Consider the following 27,201-nt stretch of genomic DNA (forward strand, 5'->3'; position numbering starts at 1 on the left):
GTGTTCAGGAAACAGCTAAAACCTTCATGTGAATAGACTCCTAGGCATAGACTAGAACCTTATTTAGTCATTTGATAATAACAATTGAGTACTTGTACTATGCAGGGTTACTAGGGGGTCAAGGAAAAATGATAAAGAAAATGTGGTATAAATGCATAATGGAATACTAGTCAGCCAAGAAAAATAATGAAATTATGTCTTTTGCAGCAACATGAATTGGAGGCCATTATTTTAAGTGAAACAACTCAGACACAGAAAGAAAAATACTGCATCTTCTCACTTACAGGTGAGAACATAATAATGTGTACTCACGGGCTTAGAGTCTGAAATAGTAGACATTGAAGACACAGAAAGGTGTGGGGTGGCAGGGGGGTGGATAATGAGAAATTACTTAATGGGTACAATGTACGTTATTCCAGTAATCAAGACACTAAAAGCCCAGACTTCACCACTACACAATATATCCATGTAACAAAATTATACTTATACCCCATAAATTTATACAAATTTTGTATAAATATCAGTGCTAGGCACTGTGCTATGGATTTCACATGTTATCTCATTTAAACTGAGGCTGATCTACAATTCTTACAAAGAAAAATGAGATGTATTTCTCACCTTCAGTGGGAAGGGCAACCACAATGACTATGATTAGATGAGTGCAATACCAGATGGGGACAAAAACTTTCCTGTGAGTTTATAGGGGAAGGGACATTATCTATGGACTCAGGAAGAGGAGCCCAGAGCTCTAGGCATGGGTTGGAGATTTGAATGCCATGCAAAAGCTGCTTCAGTTTCTTTATCTTGCAGGTCATGGTGCCCTCTACAATTTTTCATACATGTTTGTTAAGCAGGAAGGCTCATTTGCAGAGGTTGCTTTAAAACCTTCTGTCTCAAAAAAGGACAATCCCATTTGTTTTATACTTGTTTGCCATGCACTGTGCTATGGATTTTACATGTTATCTCATTTAAACTGATGCTGATCTGCAGGTGGAGAGGGCTATGTGGCCAACTTTGGAGGTGAGCAAGGCAGACAACAGAGAAGAGTGCTGTGTAGTGTTGGTGGGGATGGTTGGGCGTGTTAATGCTGTTTTATGTGTAGGGTGCAGAGAATTAAATTCTCACAGTTCAGAGAAAGGTCCCTGCCTTGATCAAAATGGCTGCTATTCATTGAGTATGTATGATGAGTCAAAGCCTTAATTACTCCAGCCAGAAATACGGTGAGCTGCAAATCACTTCAACTACCTATAGTCTACTTGTCTCAAGCCGTGAGAAGTCCAAGAAAAGCAGTCCAACAATACCAGCAAAGACCCACTCATCGTTTTTCTAAGATGGTTGTTGCATCTCCAGGTCTCTTTTCCCTATTCCAAGAAGGAAGAAAAGGAGAAGAAAGGCTTTTACCAAAAAGGTTTAGCTTTGTTATTCAGGACTAGATACCCTTCCCTGAGACTTATGCTTACATTGCATTGGCCAGAACAATGTCATGTGGCCACCCCTAGGTGCAAGGGAGACTGGAAAATTGAATGTTTTAGTAGGGTGTGTGTGCTGCCTCCTCCACCCTGAATTAAGCATGAGTCACTAAAGAAGAAGGGGGATATGGGTAGCAAGTAGGCAACATATATAATCTCATTCCATGCTTCCAACAGTTCTGTGAAGAAAAGTTATCCACATTCTACAGATAGGAATATGAATGTAGAGAGGAAAGTAAATTGCCCAAAGTCACCCAAATAGTGAGTCATGGAACAGAGATTTTAAAACAGGTCTTTATCATTCCAACTGAAAGGATTATTTTATGATATCATCCTGTCTCCCTTAGCTGTGTGACCTTGAAGAATTTACCAAACCTCCCCGAGCCTCAATTTAAGATCTGTAAAATTAGAATAATCATCCCTGTCTCAAAGCTTCTTGAAGCATCAAGTTAGATGCAAAGGGGTGGAAAGGATAATATCAATGGGACCCTAATTATTGTTGATTTACCATTTGCCAAAGTGTCTCATCTAAAGTTGACAAGCAATGAAGGTTCTCTGAACACAGCGTGAGCATTGGTATTTGGGGTTGGCACCAGTAAAATCTCTTCACTGGCATTTCCTATTTGGGCCTCATTATGGATTCCCAGGAATTTCCACTGGCTGGATTTCCTTTGTCCACCTCAATAGCTGCATATGCAGATGAGTTATGAGCCACATTCCACAGCAGGTCAGATGAAAACAATGTGCAAACTATCCATTGTAGCTTTCTTGCCTTCTTTCCCCATGGCTGCTCCCCCACTAGAGCTAAACCCAGGCTGTTCCTTAGACTGTGCTTTTGGTGCCCCCTCTCAAGGTGGAATAGACTGTCTGAACACCAAGGAAGTCATCCTGCTGCAGACGCACCACAGCTCACATGGTTTCGTGCCTCTTGGATTGGGCTCTTGTGTGCCTCTGCCTGGAAGGCTTTGCCTTCATTGTTCCCCTAGTCAAGGCCCAGGCAAAATCTTAGGTCTCCCTCTTCAGTGACACCTTTCCCCACTCTTTCTGGTGGGATTTTGTTGTTGCTGTTGTTGTTACATTTTTTTCTCTATTACCAAAGGGCTTTGTCCATACTTGTGTTACACATAGCACTGTCATCACATCAAGAGTCTGGCTTTGCTTTTACTGGATACCAGGACTTTGAAAAAGAACAAATAAAGTAATAGTGATAACCCCAAAAAAGTGTACCACTGTGGTATGAATGTTTGTGCCCCCAGCCCCCAAAATCATATGGTGAAACCTTGACCTTCAAAATATTAGTATGGGTATTGGTATTAGTATTGGTATAAGGAGGTGAGGACTTTGAAAGATGACTAGGTCATGAATGTGGAGCCCTCATGATTAGAATTAGTGTCCTTATGAAAGAAACTGAAGAGAGCTCCTTTATCCCTTCCACCATGTGAGGATACAGCTAGGAGGTGAGATCAATGAGGAAGCATGCCCTTGCCAGACACCAAATCTGCTGGCATTTGATCTGGGACTTCCCAGCCTTCAGAACCATGAGAAATAAATATTTGTTGTTTACAAACTACCTAGTTTATGGTATTTTTGTCATAGCAGCCTGAACACACTAACACACTCATGTACATTATAATAGAAGAAAGGAAGGATGAGATGGGAATCAAAAATATAAATGAAAAAAATTATATTCTCCTTTCCCTTCCCATCTGTATCCCTGACAGACACTTAGTTATTTCTCTGGTGTGGCACAAGCAAGGACCAATCCAAGCAGGCAAAGAGCTAGAGCAGAGCGCTAGAGGCCTCCTGTGCAGCCAAGGTTCATTTTTTTAGTTGCTAAAGTCTGGTCATCTTTTTGTGTCAATACATACAGACCTATTGTATTTGTTTTCATTGCTCCCTAACTATTGCATGAATATGCCATGAAATTTTTAAGCCATTTTCCTACCTTGGAAGCATCCAGTGTTTCACTGTTACAAATGTTGCTGGAATGAATCTGCTTGAAAATATATTTGTGAGCACACGTGCCGGTATTTCTGAGTGATAGAATCCTAGAAACAAGGTTTGGGTGGAGACTCCAAAGTTGCACTCCGACTTAATAGGACATAGGCATACGCGTTTCCTCAAAGCCCCACTGAAATTAGATATTGTTAATTGTATTAACTTTTGTAAACGTTGAAAAACTATCTCATTACTTAGTTTGAGTTTCTTTAATGATCAATTCAGCTGAGCTTTGTTCTATGTGTTTATAGGGATTTTATTTTTCTCCTGTGCTGTGACTGCTAGCATCAGAATCTTGACTGCAATGATCAGGGAGTTGCCCTCAGTCCTGAGGCCTAACTCTAACAATACCCCATGAAATTTTTCAACACAAGATTATGTGAGAAGAACACAAGAATTTGTTAAGAATGGCCGAGCCAGCACTCTGGAATTAGAGCCCCAAGAAGTTTTCCTTTGCCGTTTACTGGGCATATCCATGTCTGAGAATCACATGTACCATTCACTGAGGTTCTAGTGGCAACTTCTAGACCTAACACTTTAAACATATATTAAGGGTCTTCTGCTTAGGTAGGGAAGGGAAGGGTCTTACATTTTCTAGTTTGGGGGCTTTTGGGGCTTTGCAGGGTTTTCTGTTGTATTTTTGGTTGTTGTGTGCATTGCTGTTGTCTTTGCTTTGTGCCAGTCTGGCAGAGTATCTTCCATGTGAAATGACGTCTAGCTCTGCAACATTCTGATGGGGGATGTCACCTTCTCAATTCAGAGCCTTTTCTATTAAATACAGTCTATTGCCTTTGCATAAGAAGTCAATTTTGTTTCATTTCAAATTCAAGGAGCACTTACTCTGTGCTAAACTTTGGGAATACAAAATTAGATTACACTAGGTCCCTATTTCAGGAAAGCCTCCAGCCTGGTGGAGCTGAAAGGGGAATATCATGGTCATATAATCAAGACGGAGTGATGCCTGGGATTCTCTGGGAAGATAGGACCAATCTCCTGCTTTCCAGTTGCTGTGATCTGAGTGTTTATGTTCTCCCCAAATCCATATGTTGAAATCCTGACCCCCACGGTGATGGCATTAAGAGGTGGGGCCTTTGGGAGGTGATTGTGTCCTGAGGGCAGAGCCCTTGTGAATAGGATTAGTCCCTTATTAAAGAAATCTGGAAAGATTTCTCACTTCTTCCATTCTTGTGAGTTTACAGTGAGAAGACACCCATCAATGAGAAAGCGTTTACCAGACACCAAATCTGCAGGCACCTTAATCTTGCACTTCCCAACCTTCAGAACTATGAAAAAAAAAAATTTGTTGTTTATAAGCCAGCCCATTTATGGTATTTTGTTATAGTAGCCCAAACTGACTAAGATACCAGTGAGCAGGTAGTAGAAACTCTATGTGCCTCAGTTTCTTCATTTGTAATACATAGAACATAATAACACGACTGATAAGGTTATTACGAGTACTAAATGAATCATCCAAATAAAGTACCCAGAGCATGTCATGTAGTAAGTGATCAATGTGTTAGTTTTTAGTGTTATTATCACTGTTTTTCTTAGGTATTATTATTATTATTATTTTTGCACTACAAAAAGGGATCTCACTCAATCTAGGGGTTACTGGAGAAGGTGATGGCAGGATCAAGTTTTGAAGAGCAGAGAAAGTGGATTTAGCCTTGATCGAGAGATGAAATGTTTCATTATTATTTTGTGTTGCACAGTGACAACAGGTTGGACATTTAACCTCCATGATCTCATATACAAATGACGATGCTCAGACAGAGAGGTCACATAACTTGTCCAAGGTTACACAACTAGTTAAGCGTTGGTGTTAAGACTTGAATGTATAGTATTTTTATTTCCCCTTTTTATAGATAACAGTGAAGTGCAGAGAGGCGTTGGGGATCAAAATTTAAATCTATGTTTCTCAAAGTCCTGAATCCATGTTCTTTCCACTACCCTAAGCTTCCCACCTAGGGGAATATATTCATCTTGTCTCTTTCAGATGTTGCAACAAGACATTAGTCTTCTTTATGATTTGGTTTTCTTATTTCTAAATCGGGCCTCTCTACACCTCTCCTCTCTGCAGACTGCCCCTGTTTCAGCCTCCAGGAGAGTCTGTGACAATGAGTGGGCTCCCTCTGCAAGGTGCTTAGATTCCTCTGAAGAAAGAAAGCAAGGAAACATGAAGTATAGTGATGGTGGCATTTTCAAGGGCGGGTGATGAATGGAAACTTCCTGACATTTCAAGCGACAACATCTGAAAGGAAATGGAATTTTCCTGAAGCACAGGCAGGAGGTCTCTGTCACAAGCTATTGATTTGGTGTGCACATCTTGCATTTAATCTGGTGATTAATTTGGAGGGAGGCTGCATGCATGCTGGGCTTTCATTTAGTGAGTTTAAAAGCCCACGACTTCTGATTTATTTTGCTTCATTCATGAGGAGCTGTTTTATTGCGAAGGGTTGAATGACAAGTTTCCTGGCAGGCTGTAAAGACAGGTAAAATTTAAATAAGGAATATAAAATCTTTCAAGGCACTCTATTTATCTTTTGTAATTTATTAATCACACCTATTGAAGGCTGGTTGACCCTCTGGGAACAGTTCAGCAAAGAAAAACTATTGAGCATGTTAAGCTTGCCAATCCCTTGCTTTTCTTTTTCTTCATTTAGAGATGAGAAAACTAAGGACCTAAAATAAGACATCACTTGCTAAGTCATACCATGAGTTGGAACTGAAATTAACTCCTAGCTCTGCCCTGTGACTTCAAGACCACCAAAATACAAGAAGTATGTGTAGAACTCGAAATATGTTCCTAAAATATTCAAAGTATTTTAATAATAAATTGAGAATTAACATAAGCACTCTCTAACTAACATCTTATCAATGGCTCCCCATTGCCTTCAGAACAATCTTAAAGAGCCAGCCTCCACTTACTTGGCAAGTTCCATTCCTTGTCCCCCTTGAACTCACCTCCATCCCTATGAAACGTCTTTACCTTTTCCCAAGTAGAATATGGTCCTTTTTATTGCTGGGCTGATGCAAATGCTGTCTACTTGCCTGGATGTTTTTCCTGGAAGGAAATAAAGAAGGGAGAAAGGGAGAAAGGGAGGAGGGAAGGAAGGACGGAGAACATGGGTTTACAGCTCATTTCATTAGCAGGCATTGCCTCTTTGGGTTAGTGCTCATTCCAGCAATTCAAACTACCTCTGACCCACAAGAATTTTAATTTCTCTACTGTGACTTTATCATTTACCTGAGGTTCTCCCATTGTAATCTTTGGGTATGACATGGCTCCACTTATTTCAAGAAGTTACCATATTTCTCTTGGCAAAAGCTCCCCAACTCCTAAAAACCCAAGAAACTCTCTCTTTCTGATGCCTTAGTAGGTTGGAAAAATCTCCCCCATCTATAGCACATGGATTCCAAGAAATCAAACCAAAACTATATTGAGAGGTTCCGAAGGGGAAAATGTAGGTGGGCCTCATTATCTTGAAGGATGGTGCAAACTCAGATAGCAAGCATTTCCAAAAATGGCTGGGGACACATGCAGAACATGATATAAAAATGTCAGATTATTAAAGAGTAGCTAGAGATAACAGGGTCAGGGTTAAGGGTGAGCACGGAAAACATGTCTTAGACTGTGTGTTGGCATCATGGAAAAGAGAATTCTAAGATAAAGAGTGGAGGAATGGGATATTGGAAGAATTGAAGAACAGGGCACTTTGTTCATTTAATAGCACATTTTATTGAGCACCTACTATGTAACAGGGCCTGCTCTGTGAGCTCAGTATACAGGAGGAAAGAAAATGTGATCAAAAGACAGCTTTTGATGGAATTCAGTCTCAGGGAAATCTGGACTTCAACTTCAGTTCTGTCACTCATTACCTTCTTGACCTCATTATGGTTTGTTTCGGTTTCCTGATTTGTAAAATATGTGTACTCTTTTCTGTGTCTTGATGTCCTGCTATGTTGTTGTGCCAGGAGCTGTGCTAAACCCTGGACACACAGCAGTGAACTAGACAGACACAGTCCCTGCGCACCCCTACTCTCACCCGCCAGAAGCTGATTGAGTAAAGGGAGGGACTGACATGTTACCACAATAAAGCATTTGCTGTGGAAGGATCTAGCAGGGCTGAGATGGCATTTCACATACATGGGCTCTTAGGATTCAATTAGATAAATGATTTTAATGGGCCGCCATGATTTCTACAAGACCACAGGCTCTAGAACCAGACAGCATGAGTTCAAATTCCAACTTTGTTAGTAAATCCCAACTATTTAACTAACTATATCATGTAAGGAAGTGTTTAAGCCTCTCTTTTTTCTCATCAGTAATAAGGGGATAATAAGAGTAATTAATTCATGTAGTTGTTAAAAAGATTAAATTAGTTAACATATGTAAAAAGTTTAACGTGGTATCTGGCACAAAAGTACATAATTAATAATAATAATTATTTTTATCATTATCATTGACACAGACCCTGGCTCATGGTGGGTGCTCACAATTGCTAGTTCCTGTCGTCTGCTACATGGCTCTTCTTAAAATTCCATAGGCCTAGCAGAACTGTGGCCCATGTTTCATATTTCATCATATGTCAAAGGCCCAAATTGTTAACTACAAAAAAGAATGTTCTCAGTATCACATGGCCTAGGGAAAATTTATATCTAATTTATTCCTGTCTGAGCAAGTTGCCTTGCTGAGCCTTTGAAGAGCAAAAGGGTCTTCCCTGTAGGGTGGACTAGAGACTAAAGTAAGATTGTCACGGAATTAAAGCCACAGGAACAAGAGAACCTGGAAAAAAAAAACTTGGGTCCCAGATGGATGACAGCTGGCTGTCTTCAAGGAGCCCCTTGGAAGAAAAGGCCACATTTTGTCATTCAACCACAAGCATGGTATCTGGGGTCTTATACACTTGGGGTCACTGCTTGACTCCACACTTACAAAGCCATGTAGTCTTCTGGTCATTTGAGAGATGGGAAGGATCATGTCTACATCATATGATTGCTAGGAAGGTTATATCGAATGACTAGTTTTTAAATGCCTGGAAGTTAATAAAACTATTGTCCAGCCTTGTCATCAAATAATGATGCTGACATTATCCTTAACACTGAGTGGTACTTATGGTACTGATGGTCAAACAAACTTCCTCCTCCAGTGCTAGTAAGACTAGTATACCCTACAGAAAATAAGGTCTCAGAATTAGGGACCCAAGCTCCATGAATACAGGAACTGGTGAGTCTTGTTTCTTGTTGTATCCCCCAGATGATCCTCAGCATTCAGCAGTAATGCAATAAATGCTTCCTGAATGGATAAACTGTAAGAGGGACAAGCATAAAAATGCAGCATGTTTGGAAAGAGGCCAGAATGATAATGGGACTCAAAACCACATTGTATAAGGCACATTGGTGGAAGTTGGGCTACACAACTAGTGATGGAAGACTGGGGCATTGAGGTCTTCTGAAAGATGGTTGTATCAGTCAGGGCTTAACCAGCAAAGCAGAATCGCAGGAGAGATGGTTGGTTGATTGACTGATTGATTGACTGATAGGTGAATGAAAGGATGAATGATAGATAAATGCATAGATAATTAAATAAAATTAAATAACTTATCATTATTATTGTTTCAAGTATTATTAATTATCCTAAGCAATTTGGGAAGCTGGCTAAGCCACAGAGAAGACAATCAGGAAGGGAAGACCCACAGGGAAGAGAGAACAATTGCAAGTGCAGCTGCACTTGACACATTCAAAATCAACTGAATAGGAACTTTAATTACATCTGCAAATCCCCTTCACTGCAGCACCTAGATTAGTGTGTGATTGAATCCCTGGGGGATGGTGTGCATATGCTATAATGTGGCCTCTGCCTCCCATCCAACCTGCAACTCTCATGGAAGACTATCTCTTACGGCCCACCCTAACCAGAAACAGACCAGAGAGGGAATTCTGGGGTGGGTGGCTCGGCCTAGCCAAGTTAATGTTTTTCCTCTATGTCCCAAAACACTGATGCTTTTCTTCTATTTCCCAAAGCCCCCACAGTAGTCATAAGGAAAAGGGAGCCAATTCCTATTCCTCAAAGACAGAACAAGGCTTAATGGGTGGGAATTTTGAGGAAAAGATATAGAACCAGTTGAAGAAAGAACTTCATAATAAGTGAGGATAGGTTGCTAGAAGAGGTGTGTGAGCAGAACTGAACCCTTGATATTGGCAGAATGATTGGGAAGGTGACCTGTAAAGACTCCTCCCATTCCCAAGACTCTGAGCCCACAAATCAGAGACATAGGCTCTAGGGCTGATACCAATATTCACAGGCAGGCTCAGTCACCATTGTATGACCCTTTGGGTGCCAGGCACGGTGCTTGGCACCATAAGACCTTAGGCAGGAAGACCAGATGATGCCTGAATCACTTGTTTCAACATTTAATGAATATTTTCCTAGGGATTGAGAAGGTGCTGCCCACACTCTAAAAATTACATCTCAGCAAAGGCATGACAGTTAAAATCATGTATGCCAATTTGAGGCAGCACCAAATTGGTGGGTCACATGGCCTAGGGAAAAAGCTTAGCCTGCACCTCTTGGGCAAACACACAGGCAGCTTGATTGCATGTGTCAGTCTGCAGTGAAGCAAGACTTCTAAATTCCGTGTGAGGATATTGGTTCTTCCAAATTTCAAAAATAGTTTCTACGCCCCTTTCACCCTCAATACCTTTGCACCTGCTGTCATTTCCTCTTCCTAAACTGCTCTTCCAGCCTGTTCTAAGTATCTAGTGCTGTGTAACAAGGCACCCTGAAATTTAGTGGTTTAAAACAAACAAAAAAAATAAAGCCATGTATTTTGTTCAAAAATACGTGATTCAGGCGTCTGAGAGGGAACAGCTGACACTCAGTGTCAGCTGGGGTGGCTCAAAGGCTGGGGGCTGGAATTATCCACCATCTCCATCTATTGCTGTGATTTCTCCATGTGGCAGCTACATGGTTGCTGGACTCTTCACGTGTTGGCTCAGGGTTCCAAAGGGGTATATCCTGAGAGAGAAAGAGCCAAGCAGAAGCCTTATGGCCTTTTGGTGACCCAGCCTCAGAAGTCTCATGCATCATTTCTGCTACACTGTCTGGGTGGAAGGAGTCACACGCCCCCACCCAGATTCAGGAGAAGGGAACGCAGACCCCCACTTCTCTGTGGGAAGCATGCCAGTCCCATTGTAAGAGCATGTGGGATGGGAGATATATCTTGGTGAGTCCATCTTCCAAAAGTACAATCTGCACCTACTCTTTTTCTATCTGAAAAACACTTCTTATGTTTCAAGACCTAACTCAAATATCCCTTCTTTAAAAAAAAAGCATCCCTAGCTCTCCCAGAGCAAGATATCTCTTCCCTGCAGCCCTATCAGCACTTTGTATGTCTGCTTTCAAAGTACTTTGTACCCTAAAATGGCATTCTTTGTCACTTTCTGGAGACTGTGAACCATGAACTCTTCAAGGTGTGTGGTGGTATTTTTATATCCCAAACTTTCGGCATTAGGATAATGCTTACTTAGGAAATAGTTGTTACTGCAGGCTAAGGTTTCTCGTACACCCTGGACTATCTACATCAGAATGCCTGAGTGCTTGCTCAAAATGCGGACTCCTGGGCCCACATCAAACCTCCTGGATCAACTCTTGGGAACAGGGCTTGAGAAGCTGCATTTGAACAAACTCCCCAGATGATTCCAATGAATATTAACCTTTGCAAGCTATTGTATCCCCAGTGCCTAGTACAGTGCCTGGCACATAGCTGGTACTCATAAATACCTAATGAATGAATAAATGAGCAAGTGTGTGAATGAATAAATATTTTTAGAGTGGATCAGGCACATAAGAGTCAGTTTTCTCTTTTGGCTAATGTGATGTCCAGTTCTGGCTCCAGAGTCAGATAAGCAGACATCCCTCTAGGTCAGACCCAGGTGAGACTCAATGCCCTATGTCTCCCTTAAATGGGTCAGTCCCCTGGAGGAGGTGGCAGAGGCCATAGAAGGGAGAGAATCCTGGTGGTTGCAAAGTTGGTACATTATCTCACCCTCTACCAGCAGGCTCCTTCACCATCCCCACCCCCCTCCTTAGCTCCCCCCACCCCCTCGTTGGCTCCCCCAACCCCCACGCATCCTGTCACATCCCAGATCAGAACCATTCTGGAAGCAGTATTTGACATTTCAAAATAGCATCAAGGAAGCTAAAGATAGCTAGGTTACAAGGGAGGTTAAACATCTTGCCAAATGACACTGAGTAAATTAGGTCTTCTCCATGTTGATCCAAAGAGTACACTGATGTTTTTCCTCTATTTGGAGGAGTAGAAGCATTGGATGAAGAGGAGAAAAGAGATTGAACCAAGAGCCAAAGCACAGAACCTGTCTCAATTCAGTGGACAGTAAAGGAGTGCATGTATTTCAAAGTCTCAGTTACCAGACTCTGCTTTCTCTAGTCTGAGACAGAAAGCCTGACATAGTAAAACCCTGCTCTCCGGACTATCTATACAGCCCCCGTGTTCTCTTGTGCATCTGGCTTCTGCTCAGACAAACACAGCCAGGAGTTATTTGAGTTGAGGAAGCAGTTTGTGCATCTGAGACAGTTAAGGAAAAAAGTCACTACCCTTTTACTTCCTTTTCTTTTCTTCCTGTCTCACCACATTTCAACTAAATTTTCCAAAGCCACAAACATATGACTGTGGATGTGCAGAGCTGGAGGCCAGAGCCTGGGGTCTATGTAGAGACATGGTGTTCCCCAGAGATCAAGCATTTACGAAGACATCAGCTTGTATAAATAATAACAGGTACCATTTAGGAACTGTTCACCATTTGCCAGGCACTCAGCTAAGCCTTTAACATACTTTACTGCATTTACTATCACAATAATCCTACGAATTAGGTAGCATTATACCCCCATTATAGAGGAGGGATTGAGGGTCAGGGAGGTTAAGCAATTTGCTTTGGGTGCCATAGCTAGTAAACTGCAGAACTGAGATTCAGCTTAGCGTGTCTGACTCCAAAGGCTGCTTTCTTCGCAACCATGTTAGATCATTTTCCTTTAAAAATGTAGACAAGGGGCTGGGCGTGGTGGCTCACACCTGTAATCCCAGCACTTTGGGAGGCCAAAGCAGGTGGATCACTTGAGGTCTGGAGTTCCAGATCAGCCTGGCCAACATGGTGAAACCCCATCTCTACTAAAAATACAAAAACTAGCCAGGCATGGTGGTGTGCACCTGTAGTCCCAGCTACTCGGGAGGCTGAGGCAGGAGAATCACTTGAACCAGGGAGGCAGAGGTTGCAGTGAGCCGAGATCATGCCACTGCACTCCAGCCTGGGCGACAGAGCGAGACTCTGCCTCAAAAAAAAAAAAAAAAAAAAAGAGAGAGAGAGAGAAAAGAAAAAGGTAGAGAAGGGATATCCCCACTGCATGCTGTGAATTAAATCCATTCCAGGAATCACACTGGCCTCAGAGAGGGGAAGAGACGCCCCTTGAGATAGACAGGCAACCTCAGGTAGAGTGGAAGGCAGGGAAACTCACTCTCACTGACTCAGCAGCCCAGCCCACTGTCTGGCTTTTTCCCCATATCACTGATATCTACTGAAAGGGTGATCCCTGCTTGTGTCCTAAAGCCCCAGGGATAAGTGGCAACCTGAGTCACAAGGGACAGATAGAATGTCAGGGTTGAAGTGACTCTCTGCCTCACCCACTCTGAATGTCACTGCCCCTGCCTATGCAGTGGTGTTGGTGCTGTCACAGGCAGAACATGTTGGCAGAGAGGTGGGCAGGGTGCCTGAGGGGGCAGGGTGCTGGTCATCTGGCTAAAAACAGGGGCTGGGGGTAGGGAAGGCCACTCAGTTATGCCTGGCTTTAGTTCCAAGCTCTATAATATGATTCAGGTGCCTCCCATGGCCCCCTGCCTTCCCAGCAAATTCACTTAAGAGCAGAGGGAGGACGCACTAATGGTTTCCACATTTGGGGCCTTCTGCAGTGAGGCCTTTCAAGCTCTGGGGCAAAGAAATCTAACCTCACCAGAGCTCTGAGTAGATCCCTGCTCTGTGGAGTGCAAACGTGTTCATAGAGTACCTCTTAAAGGTGAGGGTCTTAGGCCTTGTGGGCAAGACCCTGAGAATATGACAAACCAGCAAACAGAGAAGCAGCCTGCCCAGAGCTTAGAGCCGGTGGCAGAGACAGAAAACTTACCAGAAAATTACAATATGGGGTGAAGAGGACTGTGGGTGCAGTAGCAACAGAGGAAGGCACCTCTTCCTCTGTTATGGGTTTGCCCAGCATGGTGGCTCACACCTGTAATCTGTAATCCCAGCACTCTGGAAGCCAAGGCGGGCAGATCACTTGAAGTCATGAGTTCAAGACCAGCCTGGCCAACATGGTGAAACCCCGTCTTTACTAAAAATACAAAAATTAGCTGGGTGTGGTGGTGCGTGCCTTAATCCCAGCTACTTGGGAAGCTGAGGAAGAATTGCTTGAACCTGGGAGGCGGAAGTTGCAGTGAGCCGAGATCATGCCACTGCAATTTAGCCTGGGCAACAGAGGGAGACTCCCACTCAAAAACAAAACAAAACAAAACAAAACAAAACAAAACAAAACAAAACAAAACAAAACAGTGGAGACGGCTCAAGGGAATCATCTGTGTGTTAGTGACTGAGCCCCGCAGGCTGAAAAAGAGTTAACGGCGGGCAGGGGTTTGGAGATGCAGGCAACAGGGACAACAGCACATGGAAAGAGCCAGGGAAGGTGGGTGGGTGAGGATGAGGTGGCCAGAGCACAGGGTACAAGGGCACAATGTGTGAAGAGGTGAAAGGAGACCCAAACAGTCGGCAAAATCTTCAGGTCTTGAAATCCATCAAGGACAGCAATGGAAGACTTATAAGCAGGCCCGAGATAGGAGATCCATTTAGAAATACCAGTCTGGCTTCTGAGAACAGCTGGGACATAACAAGACACATGCAGGGAGAGCTGTTAGGAGGCTGAAGCAGTGATTTGGGGCAATAACAGTGGTGTTCTGGAGGAGGGTGGTGGCCGTGGAGATGGACAGGAGCATGAGGATAAAGGGTGTGACGAAGCCAAATCAACAAATTATATGGTCCTTGCTTTCAAGGAGAAAATAATTTCAGTTGAAAAAAATATTTTCTCTCTGAATTCATCCCAGTTTTCTGTGACTAGAAGGACACTTAGAGGTGACTTAGTTCAATTTTCCCCTTCAAGAAGTCTAGGGATTTTGAATTCCTTCATGCACGCAGGGAGTGGGCAAATATTAGGCAGCAGGGGGAATACTCTGAGTGGGCAGCTGAATTGGACACAAGCTTCCTCAAAGTTCCAGAAATTTCCGGACATGGAAGTGTGTATTCTGCTGGCCAGGCCCACGGCTCCAGGCAAAGGGGTGGCTTTGAGGTGACACTTCCTCTGCTGGCTATGATGGAGCACTCTCCTGCCCTCCCCAGGCAGAACTCCCAGCAGGGTTGGGGGGGCACAGAGGCTGGCATGAGGCTGAGGGCTCCTTTCTGCCAACAGGCCCAGCCACAAGTGCTTGTTGAGTGACTGCCCTGTACCCAGCCTTGTTCCTGGAAACTGCTGTGATAACACTCTCTGGGTGAGAACCAAGATTCGCTGACCTTTTACACGGGCTGAATCTCCAGGAAAAGGTCATTCTTTTTGGAGGTTGTTGAAAATTTAATGACAGCAATTCCTTAGGCTTGTAAAACCCTTTTAGTGTTCTCAAAGCACAGACAACAGCATCTTCTCTTACACTGAGTGGTGTTTTACAGTGTAAAGCACTTACACAGTGACATGCTTGATCCACAGGAAGCCCTGGGAGGGACGCAGAGATCATGGGCCCTAGAGCCCAAGTGACCTCAGTTCTAATCTTTTTTATTCTATGCCTCGAGGCTGTGGGGGTGTGGGCCTTACTTTACCTCTTTGAGTGTCTTCCTCTGTAAGATACAGATAATATACAGTCATGTGACAGTTAACAATGAGGATTCATTCTGAGAAATGTCCTTAGGTGACTTTGTCGTTGTGGAAGCATCATAGTGTGTACTTACACAAACCTAGATGGTGTAACCTACTACATACCTAGGCTACAATCTATACAGCATGTTACATTACTGAATATTATAGGGAATTATAATACAATAATATTCATGAATCTATAAATTAACAGAAAAGGTATTATAATCTTATAATCATAAAAATATGGTATTATAATCGTATGAGGCCACCATCACATATGCAGTCAGCCATTAACCAAAACAGTATGTGGCGCACGACTGTACCTATTTTGAAACGTTACTATAAGCATTAAATAAAATGATGCTGCCTGGCCCAGCACTCAATAAAGGCTAGCATCCTCCAGCTTGTTTCTCACCCATTCCCATATTCCAAACAAGGACATATCTAAGGTTGCCACACTAGAAGTGGTACCTGGCACATAGTGGGTCTGAAATAAATGTTAGTTTCCATTTTCCTCCCTTTAAAACCCTAAACTAAAGCTATTTCTTCCCTGGGTTTTTCCTCACCTAGCCCCTGGTATTTCCTGGAAAACCCCTTTGACAATATCACAGAGCCGTGGAGCCTCTCCTTTGAGAAACGCCCATATATATATAAAGAGGCATCACACACGCCCTCTCACCCACACAATTTTGCTTATGATTTTTAGAAGTTCAGATTCCCTCAAGCTTAATTTAGAAGCCTGTGATAGCACCCATATGACACAAAATATCTTCTGCCACAAAGTATAGTTCTTCAGTTATCTGGTTTCCGTTTGTAGATTAAAAATTACAAGGAGTTGGAGACCAGCTTTTCTTCTTGTCCAAGTCTGTGTTCCATATGGTGACTGGAGAGTGATAAATACACGGTGAATGTTAATTTAATGCCTGGGTGGACAAATGGATGTACGAATGGAAAGGTGGGTGGGGAGGTGGATGGGTGAGTAGGTAGTTGAAGGGATGGTAGTAGATAGGTGGGTAATTTGGGTGGCGGAATGGATGGGTGGATGGATAAGGTAGGTGGATAAGATGGTGAAGGGGTTGCTGAGCTCAGAGAAAGGCCCAGGCAAGCAGTGAGAAGATAAATTAGTGGTCATGGGGGATCTTAAAACTCCTGGCAGAAGACGTCTGATATAATCAGTGGAAAGTATGGGATCTGGAGGGTTCAAAGCAGAGAATGAGTGGAGAAAACAATGTGTTAGCAGGTTAGGTCTGAAGCAGGGCTCTTAGCTGGGTGGAACAGGAAGAATCTGAGTCAGAAAGCCAAATAGGAAACGGGGCAGGAGATGGGGGAACTCCTGGCCAAGAAAGCAGTGCTGATGCTGAATGGAAAGCAGAAGCTGCAAGACCTGTTTCTAAGGAAAAGTGGAGAGTGGACAGGATCCAGGGGGTAAGGGAGAGGACTGAATAGAGACACAGGAATTCAAGGCATGTGGGATTCTCTGAGTCATAAGTTCAACAATCATTAGTTGAGTTCTTCCTGTGTGTCAGGGGTTGTTTTAGGCACTGAGGATAAGTCCTTGGTGTCAAATAAGACAGAAACATTCATAAAAGTTGAGATTTACAGAGCATCTGCTATGCACCAGACACTATTCTAAGGGTTTAATGTGTCTCTTCCCAGCAACAATTGTATGAAGGAGGTATCATTATCATCATTGCTTAACAGGTAAGGACACTGAGGCACAGAGATAGTAAGTCACTTCCCCAACACAACTATTTAAGTATCAGAGCCAGGATTTGAACCCAGTTTCCAGGGGTTATGTGCTTCTTTGCTGTGCTATACTGCTGCCATTAAATGAATAATTAAACAATAGTTGTACTGCGGGGTGATGAGAAATATGATGGCAGTCTTTACTGGTTACTGTGGGACACAGAGCAGAGGTGGTAATTGAGTTTGGTTGGATGAGTCTAAATGGGTTTTAGAGAGAAGACTCTTTGAAGCTGGATTTTGGAAAATGAGTTTCTTAGGCGTCCCGTAAATAAGGAGTGAGGTTTAAAGATGAGGAAATGAGGAGAAGGGCATTCCAAGCAGAGGAACCAGCCTGTGCAAAGTGCACAAGCACCGAGGCATGAAACAGCAGGGACCTAGGCAGGAAACCATTAGTAGTTCTACCAGGCTGCTTTGCAAGGCTAAGAGCTGCCAGGAGGAAAGACATGCTGCCTACTAGGAATAATGCTTAGGAATGTTCCCCTCAGTCTTTATAGAAATATATGGTGTTCAACAGGCTTTTCATCTCTTTTATCATCCTGAATAACCCCAACAAGTAGGAAAGTCAAATATTAAGACTATTCCTATTTTGGGACTAAGAAAACAGCTTGGAGAAGTTAAATGACTGGTCTAAGATTATACCTCCAGTGTGTAGCAGAGGCCAAACTAGATCCTCTGACTCCTAACTTCAATAATCTGGACACACTGGCACACAAAACATTTTGATGAGCGCTGCTAACACAAAGAAAAATAAGATTGAGTTCTCAGTTTTCTGCTACAAAGGCAATGATGAGGCAGCTCAGATCTGCAAAGGACTGGGTATGAAGCCTTGACAGAAAAGTAACCACCAAGATTAATCAACATGAGCGCAGCACTTCACAGCTTGCAAAGCACATTTACATACAGAATCTTAGTTGACATTTATGGAGACACTGTGGCAGATTGTACAAATAATGTTCTTGTGCCCATTTTTCAGATGAACTAGATATATTAATTGATTTGTTTAAGTCACACAGCCTGTAGGTGATAGATTTAAGACTCAAATTCAAGTCTTTCTAATGCCAAATGTATAATACCCATGGGGGCTATTAATATAACGGCCAATATTTATTGTGTGATTACTATGTGCTAGTTGCTATGTTAAATGCTTACATGCTACATTTCATTTCCCTTCTACAAATATACCATGAGGTAGATACCTGTTTTAAAATAAAGAAAATTGAAACTCAAAACAGTTAAGGTCCTGTAGCTAGGATGACCAGCACCACTCAAAACCCCCTGCTTCTAGCACTATGCAATGTTGTCTCCACTGTCTTTAGACCCTAGTCTAGTCCACCTGAACTAAGGAAACAAATACTTTGAGCTTTTCACAAAACTTGTGTAAAAGCAGGTACATTTGAGGATGAAAAGTTTAACTATTTTATTCAAACTCTTTATTCCCTTTGTGAATGGGCCAGTGAAGAAGGCCAAGCCTTCCATGTTACCTGTGAGGAAGGCCCAGAGAGGTCATGAGACCTAATCAACAACACACAGCAGCACCAAATTCCTAGTTCAGTGCTCAAAAGTTTAAACCCCAAAAGCCATTCAACTCCTCCTCCCTCCCCTCTGTCTTCTTTATGACCTGGCCTTGTAGGGTAATGGGAACCAGCAGTCAAGCTGGGATCTGAATCCTGGACATAGAATTTACCAGTTGTAAGCACTTGGACAAGTTGCTTTGTGTCTCAGCCTCAGTTCTCATAGCTATAAAATTGTTATATAACATTGTTATATACTATTATTCAACTTGAGGGGGGAATCGAAAAGGTTAAATGAGGTAATGTCCATCATTCTATGTCATTACTTTGTTTTAATTTCTTCCTAGCATTGAACACTACTTATGATTATTTTATTTGTTCATGAGTTTATTGACTTTCTTCCTTTGTCTTTCCATAGCTGTTCTCCAAGTGTCTAGAATTGCACTGATTAGCACAGTGGCCACTAGCCAATGTGGCTATTAAGCATTTAAAATGTTCCTAGCAGGAACTGAGATGTGCTGGAAGTGTAACATACACACACAGTTTCAAAGACACAGCATTAAAAAAAAGTAAACGTAAAATATTTTATTGATAATTTTTATATTGATCACATATTGAAATAATATTTAGGGCATATTGGGTTAAATTATTAAAATTACCTTTACCCATGTCTTTTTACTTTCTTTAATGTGGCTGCTAGAAAATTTAAAATGTCGTAGGTAGTTAATATTATTTCCATTGACCAGTGCTAGTCAAGAACAATGCCGGCACATACTAGGTGCTCAATAAATAGTTGAATGACTGAATATTTTTCTTTGAATGAGTGAGTGGCACAAAAGTGAACGTATGTGAATAATAGTTTATCTCAAGTAGGTGACCTCCATAGGATAAAGCTGTCTGCTTTAGGTTAATGAACTAATTCTGGTTGAGGTGTTAATAGTTGATAACAGCTTAACTTGTTGGCATGAGTCAAGGTAAGATGTACATTTTAATTGCAACTCTCTAGAAGTCAGATAAAAGTAGGCTTTTTAATTTTACTGTGAGGTCTTCCAGAAGAAAGCTTCCTTTAGATTAAATTTTTTAAAAAAAGAAGAAGAGGAGGGAAGGGACAAATGCTGGGAGTGGGGATGGAGCAGAGGATGGAGGGAGATGCGAAGAAACTTCAGAGCGGCAGGTGCCTTTGTTTCCCGTTACCTGCTGAATCTAGTCCCTTCCAGGGCACACAGTGGGCGCTTAGTAACTGTGGAAAGAAGTCGAACGAAATCGGAAAGGGGAGAGGCAGAGGCCACAATCAAGACACGGAAACGACAGTCAGTCGAGGCAGCAGAGAGGGTTTCACGCGGGCCAGCGGAGGCGCAGGGCAGCTGGGAAGGGACCTTGCCACGGGGCGGAGGGGCCGCGCTCCCCACCAGCGCGGCGCGAGGGCGCCAGGCCAGGGACCGCCGGCTGCGAGCAGCGGGAACGGACCTGCCCCGGGTCGCAGCGGTTTTTCCCGGGCGGGGCTGAGGCTGCAGGGAGGCAGGCGTGCCGGCGGAGGGTCACGGCCTCGCCGCCGGGACTTTCCTGGGGTGGAGATGGGAGCACGTAGGAGCCCTGGCCTTTCCAACTTCCCAGGTCAGACTGGGGTTGGGACCACCCTGCGCGGCCTTTGATGCAGGGAACCAACCCAGTGCTAGTCCGCCCTCCCGGGGACCTGTCCTCTCGCCTGACCTATGAAGTCCGTCCCTGCCTGCAAGTCTCCAACAAAGTCCCTTCTTTCCCCCAGAGCAGCAGTTCTCAAACTTGAGTGCATCAGCATCACCCAGAGACTGTATTCAAACACGTTGCTGACTCCCTCCATGGTTTCTGATTCTGTGGGTTTAGGGTGGTGATGCTGATTCCTCTGGTCAAAGGACCATCCCTGGAGAGCCACTGCCCTTTAGGTAACGATTTTCCCCCCATTTTTCTTCTGAACTCGGTCAGCACCTTGTTCAGCCTCCCAGTGAGCCTGGAACCCTTGACAGCTGGGGAAACAGGTGGGTTGCTGCTAAGCCAGGAGGGCACCTAAGGAATCCCAGCTTCCAATCCAGGGCGTTTTCCTCTGCATTCACTGCTTCTTTTACTCTCTTGGGGGCCTATGTGTGGGATCCAGAACAGGACAGAACCCTGAGGAGTAAAAGCTGAACAGGAAGCAAGGTTAGTTAAATCCAACTGCAGGAGAGGAAAAAAGAGTCCTTTTCTTCAGGAGAGGAGAGGGTGCACAGAGGATGCCTGTCTATTGACCAAACCTGCCCTGAGCATCACCATTGACATTTTCATTCATTCAAAAGCAAAGTTAATTGAGCAGGTGCTCTATGCCAGGCACTGTCTTGGTATGGGGGATAATGAAGGAAATAAAACCGAGATCCCTGTCTTTGGAGAACATACTTCCTAATAGGGAGATTAACAGTAAACACAATAAAAGAGTAAATCATTGAATATGTTAGAAGGTAATAACAGTTATAAAGAGAAAAACAAGAGTAGGGTAAAGGAGTGCAATTGGAGTTGCAGTTCTAAATAAGATGGTCAGGTAGGCCTTATTGATGACGTGAGTTAAGATAGCCGTAGGATAGCTAGGGGACGAGTGTTTCCAACGGGGGAACAGCCAGCGCAAAGGTCCTGAGTCAGGAGCATGCCTGGTGTGTTTGAGGCTCACCAAAGAGGCCATTGTAACCGGAGTAGGGGCAGGGATGGGGAAGAAGCTGAGTGGGAGATGAGTCAGAGAGGTAAAGGGGCGGGCAGGAAGATGTTAGAGGGCTGGCCCAGACATTGTTGAAGGATTGACTTTTACCCTGAGATGTTCCTCCAATTTGATTTACTGTTTTGCCCTAATGATTCTTGCCTCGTCCATCTACAAAATCTGCCTTAAAAACAGCCGTTAACCCTCCCCTCGCTCACAGCTGGAGCTGGTTTTGAGAATGATACTATTTTCATAAGTCAGTGGGCCCCAACCTCTCAGATCTGGGGCTTGCAAAGGTTGCAATGACCCTTTCTGACCTGCAGATTAGAAAGTTGGTAATTCATATTTGCTTTCAGCATTTTTTTTTAATCTTCTCTCATCATTCTCCATACCTCCTCTGGGTTCTTGTTCCCCTGACATACCTGCTCCCGGAGGCTTCCCAGATTTCTAGAGCAGCACTGTCCAATCAAAATATGATGTGAGACACATATTTAATTTTAAATTTTCTAGTGGCCACATTAAGAAAAGTAAAAAGAAACAAATAAATGTAATATTAATTACATATTTGATTTAACCCAATATACTCAAAATATCATCTCAACATGTAATTAACATAAAAATTTAACACACTATCATACATATTTTCTTCTATACTGTCTTGAAACCTAGTATGTATTTTACCTTTATAGCACACCTCAATTCAGACTAGCCACACTTCAAATGCGTCATAGCCTCATGTACCTAAGGATTACCTGGCCAGCACAGTCCTAGACTACTCATGTTCCTCCCCAACTCCCTCTCCTCAATATAATTTCTGTTTCCAGACTGAGCTGACACTTCGTTCAAGAAGCTTTCCTTGATTTCTCTACTTCCTTCATATGCCTATGAGAATGAAATGAATTAATATATGTAGATTGCCTAGGATAGGTACTGGCACATAGTAAACAATGGAAGTGTAGTTATCCTTATAATATCATTTACTACAGTTGTAATAAACTGATCAGTTGTGTAACTATTACTTCACATTTTTCTCTCCCTGTTATACTCAATGGTCCACAAGGAGAAAGGACCCTGCCTGCCTGTCTTTTTCGTTGCTCTTTTCTTGGGACCTGGGTCTGGCACAAACCGATGAATATTCAATATAAATTTATTGAATGAATGAATGAATATAAGGAAGTATGCTTGGGTTTAAGCTTAAGCATTCTAATTCCAATGTTGCAATGGATTAAAATCATAATCCTGGACAACAATGGTATCAGATTCCATGTTTATAGAGGTTCAGACTAGATCCTAAAGAGAAATGAAGTCTGGTCTCAAAAATGGAAAGAAAAAAAGGACAAAAACAGGATGGCGTGGCAGAAAGGGCCCAGGCTTTGAATTCAGACACACCTGGGTCTGAAGCCCTGCCACCTCATGTACTATTTGTATGGCTTTGGAGATGTTACTTAACTTCTCCAAGTCTCAGTTTTCCCATCTGTAAAATGGGATCTGAGCATCTCATTGCGTTATGTACCTACATGTACAGTAAGTTTGTAAGTGGCAACAACACAGGCCCTAATCTCGGCTCAGCCACACTCAGTGAGGCTACTTAAGCTTTCTGTACCTACTGTGTGTGTGTGTGTGTGTGTGTGTGTGCGTGTGTGCTCTTTTAGTAGTTAATGAGATATGATACTATACATGTAATATTTTCTTTAATTTTCATCCAACAGCATGTGATCTTTCTTTTTTTCACTCCACCTTTCCCCCATCAAATGAGGAAGGAAAGCTCAAGCAGTTTACTATTTTGGGAAAATTGGGCCATCGTGCCTAGTACATAGTGTATATCAGACTTAAGAAAAGGACAAGAATGAAACTATTAAAAAATTTCTCCAACTAGCAATTAAAAGACAATGGGAAAACTGCTTCTATGTTTAAGAAAAAATAATTTAACCCTTAATCTTATTGCCACTAATCTACTTTTGACCATATATTGAGGATTCCCCCCACCTTCCACCACCAGTGGAACTGGGGAATAAAACAACAAAGATTGGAGATGTAATGGAGAAAAGAGTGGAAACAACTCAAGACAGTGATGATGGGGAATCTCATGAATTCATCTGTGTTGCAAATCTAGAGAGGTATGATGTACTGCAGTGGAGTAACTGGATGGATGGAACTCACCTAGAAGGAGATATTCAGGGAAAAACAAAACAAACAAAAAACAAAAACAAAAACAAAAAACGCTCAAACTACTACACTAGGTTATGTATATACATACATATAATATATATTTTTTTCTTTTTCTCTTCCTATTTTCCTTATTTTATGTGTTTCAAATTTACAAATAAAAATTGTAAATATTAAAAAAAAGAAAGAAAAGAAAAGGCCCTTGGGGAAAACTGTAAAACTTGCCACTTCAGTCTCCACACCCTTTCAGCCTTCTTCAGCCTTCTTCCAGAAAGCCCTCCCTTGTGCCATGTTGGTTCCTGGAATTTTCTTCTCTCTCTAGTTCCCATAGATGAAGTAGTTCCCAACCACACTCTATGAATTTTGCTGCTTGTTGAAGAGGAATGCCAGACACCTAAAAAGGGTTGGCACTTGCAGCTCAGCATTCTCAAAGCTCTCTATAGAGCTAAAAGCGCTCTGCTACCGGGCTTTTTCCATTACATCCTTAATGTCCATTAATGCATTTTCCCCACTAGACCCCTCAATGTTATGGGCAGATATAGCCCATGTCTATCTCTGGATCTGAGCCCTTGGCAATCAGCTGGACACACAGTAGGTGTGGCTAAACCTGTGCTAAATGCATATGTGAATGCATGATGCATAAGTGACTGTGATTGCTTCCCCACCAAAATGCACAGAAGACTGACAGATGTGTGCGGTGAGAAGCTAGAATGGGAGGAGGTTGGTTGCTTGTTCAAAAATGAAACTGAGCAGGCTGAGAAGTCACACATCTGCTTCCCTTCAGTGTCCTCCGGGGAGGAAGGGGAGGGAGAGGGGGAGTTGGGAGCCTAGGAGGGCTGACAAGGTGCCCTCTTCAGCACTGAGTCAGCAACACCCAGCCCTGTGGACACAAGAAGATCCTGATTTCAGGGGCTGAGTCACATGAATAACTGGAATAGTTGTTTAGATCATAATGAATTCCCAGAACCTTTCCAAGCCAACCAGCAGGCACAGGCTCTCTCCCTACCCTCAGCACTTTCCAGCTTTGTGACTTAGCAGAAAGAAAAAGGCCGAGCCTGGAACCTGGGAGAGGACAGGCTGCAAGGGAGTAGGGCACAGGGATCCTCACCACTTCCATTGCCAAGCACTGCAGGTTGTTTCTGGATGTTTTCGTGTTTCAAGGAAGATGCTGAAAGAGACTGGCATTGCAGGGATGAATCTTGCACAGAGTGCACAGCTGTTGTGTTGCCGGGAAAATGTACAGGCCAGGGCCCTGGCACCTCACAGTGAGTGGTTAGGGTGTCAGTGATACTAAATGCCCTGGGAGTCCAGGCAAGTATCCTCTGTGAAATGTCATTAGAGGTCTGTGTACTTTGGATGAAACAATATATCTAAACTCTAGCCCTAGAAGAAACTGTATAGGAGAGGGGGATGGCTAGCCTCCGAGGGACTGGGGAATGATGTGTGAGTCTACAGGTTGCATCTTCTAAGCTGCAAGTCAAGAGCTCAGCATCTCCCAGAAATGCCTGTTGTGAGCTCCACGGAAGTCCTACGTGAGTGCCTTGTCCAAAAAAATCGGCTCAGTTCAAAGTTTATGTCTCAGGGTTTCCTTCCTGAGAGTATCCAAAGAAGATCTCAGCCTTCTATGATTTTGCTCTCCCCTCCTTGATATCACATCCACTATGAATGTCTCACCCAGGCCAGTGAACAGACCCTATTGCCACATTATTCATGTTTATGCTTGCTCTAGGGCAGTGGTTATCAAGCTTGAGCACACATCAGAATCATCTGGAAGACTTATTAACACAGATTTCTGGGTCCCACTCCCAGAGTTTCTGATTTAGTAGGTCTGGGATAGGCCCTACATTCCTAACAATACCCAGGAGATGCTGATGCCACTGGCTCCAGGATCACACTTTGAGAACCACTGCTCTAAAGCAATGTTCACAAGTATATTTTTAGATCAAAGACCCATTGGAGAATCTGTTGAAAAGCTTTTCTGCCACTTCCCAGCAAACAATACACAAATGCTAAAAAATCATTAAAATTTCTTTACCATTTCAGAGTTCACTAGATTTGCAGAAATTCATCCATGAACTTCTGGGTTAAAAATGAAAACTTCTGATTCTGGTCCAAACCAGAATTAATAAGTGGGATGAAGATTCATAAGGTACAGGAAAGCAGATTTTATCACTAACAGCAGAGGAACTGATTGAGCAAAGTAAGCATTTGTTTTGTAAAACTAGACTACCTGGTTTCAAATCCTGGTTCTGCCATTTGCCAGCTATGAGCTATGCTGCAGTTTTTGCATATGTAGACTTGGATTGACAATAGAACCTACTTAGTTCATACATGCAAAGTGCATAGAATAGTCTGGTGCATAGTATAAAAGCAATAATTGTTCCCAATTTCTTTAGCTTGATTGACTCCTATTGAGTCAACTTCCTGATCTATTCCAGGACTTCTCTACATCATCCCAACATCCATAGATCTAGTTTAGGTACTATGTCTAGTCTACTATATGGCAATATCCTCCCAAGTGTTCCCTTTATTCTGATTTCTCCCCTTCTCAATGCATCCTCCAGACAGGATCCAGAGTGACCCTTCTAAAACCCATCTGCTATAGTTTGGATGTCTGTTCCCAGAAACCTGTTAAAATACGATTCTCAATGTTGGAGGTCAATGTTGGAGGTGGGGCCTAATGGAAGGTGTTTGGGTCAGGGAGGTGGATAGCTCATGAATAAATTAATGCTCTCCAGCATGGAGAGAGGTGAATGAGTTTTGCTCTGTTACTACTGCTCTGAACTGGTTGTTTAAAAGAGTTTGCTCACTCCCCTCTTCCTGTCTCTGGCTTCCACTCTTGCAATTTGATCTCTGCACATGTAGGCTCCTCCTTGCCTTTCACCATGAATAGAAGCAGCCTGAGGCTTTCACCAGGTGTCCATTCTTCCAGCCAGCAGAATCATAAACCAAATAAACCTTTTATTTATTTATTTATTTATTTTTATTTATTTATTTTTTTTGAGACAGAGTCTCGCTCTGTCGCCCAGGCTAGAGTGCAGTGGCATGATCTCAGCTCACTGCAAGATCCGCCTCCTGGGTTCACGCTATTCTCCTGCCTCAGCCTCCTGAGTAGCTGGGATTACAGGCGCCCACCACCACACCTGGCTAATTTTTTGTATTTTTAGTAGAGATGGGGTTTCATTTCACCATGTTAGCCAGGATGGTCTCGATCTCCTGACCTCGTGATCTGCGCGCCTCGGCCTCCCAAAGTGCTTTTGTTTGTTTTTTAAGAAATTTCCCAGTCTCAGGTACTTCTTTATAGCAACACAAATGGACTAAAACAGCATCTCATTTTGTTGTCCTTCTGCATGAATCCTTCCACAGGTCCCCCATCACTTAGGAGAAAGTCTGGGCTCTTGAGCATGTTATATGAGGCCTGCCTTGACCTGGGCCCTGCCCCCACTCAAATAGCATTGTTCGCTCTGCTCCTTTTTCTCCCTTCTGTTTCTTGTCTGGAAGTGCAGGATGGTTCTAGGTGCACTATGCTTGCCTTGTCTAACACATAAGTTTACTCTGCCCTAAATGTCCTTTAGCCCTCTTTAAGGCAGACTTCTACAGGATATTCTTCAAGGCCCAATCTGAGTGTTTTCTCTGCACTTTGTTTGAATC

The 27,201-nt window shown here is 43.0% G+C and overlaps 1 long non-coding RNA gene across 1 annotated transcript; it reads right to left on the bottom strand.

Annotated features, from left to right (window-relative positions):
* Positions 1-5,121: 5,121 nt before the first annotated feature.
* On the bottom strand, positions 5,122-20,033 carry LOC100586939. The gene is made up of 3 exons (XR_178277.2): positions 19,881-20,033; positions 6,432-6,531; positions 5,122-5,947 (listed from the first exon to the last, which is right to left on the bottom strand). It is a non-coding gene; the product is annotated as an uncharacterized LOC100586939 (long non-coding RNA).
* Between the last annotated feature and the right edge of the window lie 7,168 nt (positions 20,034-27,201).

This window comes from Nomascus leucogenys, chromosome 5 (assembly GCF_006542625.1).
Source record: "Nomascus leucogenys isolate Asia chromosome 5, Asia_NLE_v1, whole genome shotgun sequence".
NCBI classification, from domain to species: Eukaryota; Metazoa; Chordata; class Mammalia; order Primates; family Hylobatidae; genus Nomascus; species Nomascus leucogenys.